Below are 3,348 nucleotides of genomic sequence, written 5' to 3'. Positions count from 1 at the left end.
TGTGTTGGGTCTTCGTTTCCGTGCGAGGGCTTTCTCTAGTTGCAGCGAGCAGGGGGCCACACTTCATCGCGGTGCACAGGCCTCTCACTGTTGCGGCCTCTCTTGTTGCAGAGCACAAGCTCCAGACGCTCAGGCTCAGTAGTTGTGGTTCACGGGCCTAGTTGCTCCGCGGCATGTGGGATCTTCCGAGACCAGGGCTCGAACCCGTGTTCCCTGCATTGGCAGGCAGATTCTCAACCACTGCGCCCCAGGGAAGCCCCCTCCCACATTTTTGAGTTCTCTTCCATCACAGCAAGTGTCTTGGGAGTGGGGTGTTCTAGTTAGTCATCATTTCACATTCCTCTGTAGGTTTCTTTGCAGATAAAAATTATCTTTTTATAGCCTTCACAGGTGTAAAAGAAATTCCAATAATTTAAATTCTAGAAGTTTCCTACTGTTTTCCTCTATATTTAGAATAGATACCTTAAAATTCTATGATACACCCCCCTGTGCCTCATTTCTTTCTTTCTTTCTTTCTTTCTTTCTTTAATTTATTTATTTTTGGCTGCATTGGGTCTTCGTTGCAGCGTGCGGGCTTTCTCTAGTTGTGGCAAGCGGGAGCTACTCTCTTCGTTGCAAGTGGGGTGCGTGGGCTTCTCATTGCGGTGGCTTCTGTTGTTGCGAAGCACAGGCTCTAGGCGCGTGGGCTTCAGTAGTTGTGGCTCACGGGCTCTAGAGCACAGGCTCTGTAGTTGTGGCACACGGGCTTAGTTGCTCTGCGGCATGTGGGATCTTCCCGGACCAGGGCTCAAACCCGTGTCACCTGCATTGGCAGGCGGATTCTTAACCACTGCACCACCAGGGAAGCCCTGCCTCGTTTCTTATAATAGCCTCTCTCTGATTTTGAGTGGCCTTTGGATAAACAGTGCAGTTATATTTCACACTAATTTAAATTAGCAAATTTGAAACAGTGAGCAATGAAAAATATTATTAAAGTCTTACTTTATGCACACACATTGAAATAATGTGAGTTCCCCTCACTAAAAACTATTGATTGTGCATTAAACAGTAAGTTGGATATAAGAAATGCATTACATTGGCCTAAGTTTATGTGCATTGAGACTGTTATTTCTCACATTACATTTATTCTTAAGGGAAGAATCTATGTGGATGTCTTATGTGTGTTTTGAGTTATGTGAGGTTTTCAGGAGCCATTCCCAGAGCAGCTCTCCAGTGACTTAGATGATCCAACTCCCCTGCTGTGAATCTGTTTTATTATTGTTGCTGATGTGATTGCTAATGATAAGAGTTATTGATTGCTAAATCCTGTACTAGGTACTGTGTTGCGTACTGGTGTACTCAACAATGTGTATTACTCCATTATCTATGAGGCAGAAATCATTATATCATCTCCATTTTGTAAATGAAAAACTTCATGTTTGGCAAATTTAAGTAACGTGTTCAAGGGAATATCTTTGGATTCCCAAGGGCTGGAATAAAGATTTCTTTCTCTGTCTGTGCCAAGATCTTTGCTAACCAATTCAATATAAAGTATTTCACACTCCCCTCCGTTATTTCAGCCCTGTAGAAAGGTAGGTAAGTTTTGTTTCTGTGATCATGGTCTTCCAACTTTAAGTTTTGATATGCTTCTTAGTCCCCAGAGCACTTGTCTGCCTTTTAGGAAGGCAGGCCCACTCCACTGAGGTGGTGGACAAATAGAGTAAACCACTTTACCTCTAATTATTCAAGACTGAAGAAGCTGTTTAAACCTTTTTGTTTGTTCATTTCTTTTTGCTTATTTCTTTTCATGTTTGAATTTTCCAAATTAGTTGAAATTTCTCAAAATCTTTTTCTAAGAGGTGTTACTTACCACTTCTTTAAACAACTGTGTCTCTAAACATGATTTTCCCTTTTCCTAGAAGTAGTTGATGTTGTTGATTGTAAAATGACAATGAATAGCTTTTTTCTCCTTTTATGATTAAAAACAAACAAACTACTCATCTTGAACAGAGGCTCCAGGTCATCTGGGGCATTCCATGGTCTGTGATGTAATTTCCTTCCCTAAATCTTTCAGTTCAAGGAGGCAGTGTAACCCCATAGCAGGGAAGAAACTAAATCTTTGAGGACAGGCTCCGGACGCGCAGGCTCAGCGGCCATGGCTCACGGGCCCAGCCGCTCCGCGGCACGTGGGATCCTCCCGGACCGGGGCGCGAACCCGGTTCCCCTGCATCGGCAGGCGGACGCGCAACCGCTGCGCCACCAGGGAAGCCCACTAAATCTTTTTAATGTTTTGTGATCTTTGGGTATGGTGAAACACCTGGAATGCAGGAAGGTGAGTTGAGCTGGAAATAAGACTTTCACACTCCCTGCAGTTTTATACTTTTTATTTAGAAAAGTGTTATCACTTTCATAAATTTCTGTTAACCAAAGAACCAAAGTCATGCTTCCATTACTACAATAATCTTCACAGAACCTTCATTATTAATTCATTTTCTGTCACTCAACTGAAACTGAGCTTCATGATGGCAGGGAATTTGTCGTAGAAGACTGTGTGACACGTAGTAGGAATTAAGTTCATTTTCAATGAATGAATTATGGTTTAATAACTGAGATCTCGGGAATTCCCTGGCGGTCCAGTGGTTGGGGCTTGTGCTATCACTGCCGAGGGCTTGGGTTCCCTCCTTGGTCAGGGAGCTAGGATCCTGCAAGACGCATGGTGTGGCCAAAAGTCTTAACATAGTAAAGATGCTAATGCTCCCACAACTGAGATCTAATTAAAGAAGTTGCAGATGAAGTTGAGGAAAGCTGTAAAGAACAGCAAAATAGAAGGAGCGCTAGAAGAGTTAGGGGGGCTGGGTTCTACTTTCAGTTTTGCTCTCAGTTGATGAAGGGTATAACTTTGCGCAAGTCCCTAAACCACTGAAAGTCTTTCTCCCTCTAATTAAACCTTTTCTGTAGTGACTCATGCTTCGCTTTACTTTCTAAATATTAGTTCTGATTCAAGGTTCTTACAGATTTAGTTGATGGAATACTAAGGTATAATGCACTTAAATAGTCTACATTTGATGTCATAGATTATATATTAGCATACTTAACTAACATATTAGGGATTGTGACATACTACAGACTTAGTATCTATTGAATTTAAAAATTAGTGTTGTATCAAATGTCACTTGTTAAATTAAATCCAATATCTTAAAAAAATTTCCATAGGGCTTTCAATATTTATGATTGTATCTACATATTTTTTAACATCTTTATTGGAGTATAATTGCTTTACAATGGTGTGTTAGTTTCTGCTGTATAACAAAGTGAATCAGCTATACCTATACATATGTTCCCATATCTCTTCCCTCTTGCGTCTCCCTC

This window comes from Physeter macrocephalus, chromosome 2 (genome assembly GCF_002837175.3).
Source record: "Physeter macrocephalus isolate SW-GA chromosome 2, ASM283717v5, whole genome shotgun sequence".
In the NCBI taxonomy this organism is placed as follows: domain Eukaryota; kingdom Metazoa; phylum Chordata; class Mammalia; order Artiodactyla; family Physeteridae; genus Physeter; species Physeter macrocephalus.
Note: the sequence above shows the minus strand (reverse complement) of the source record.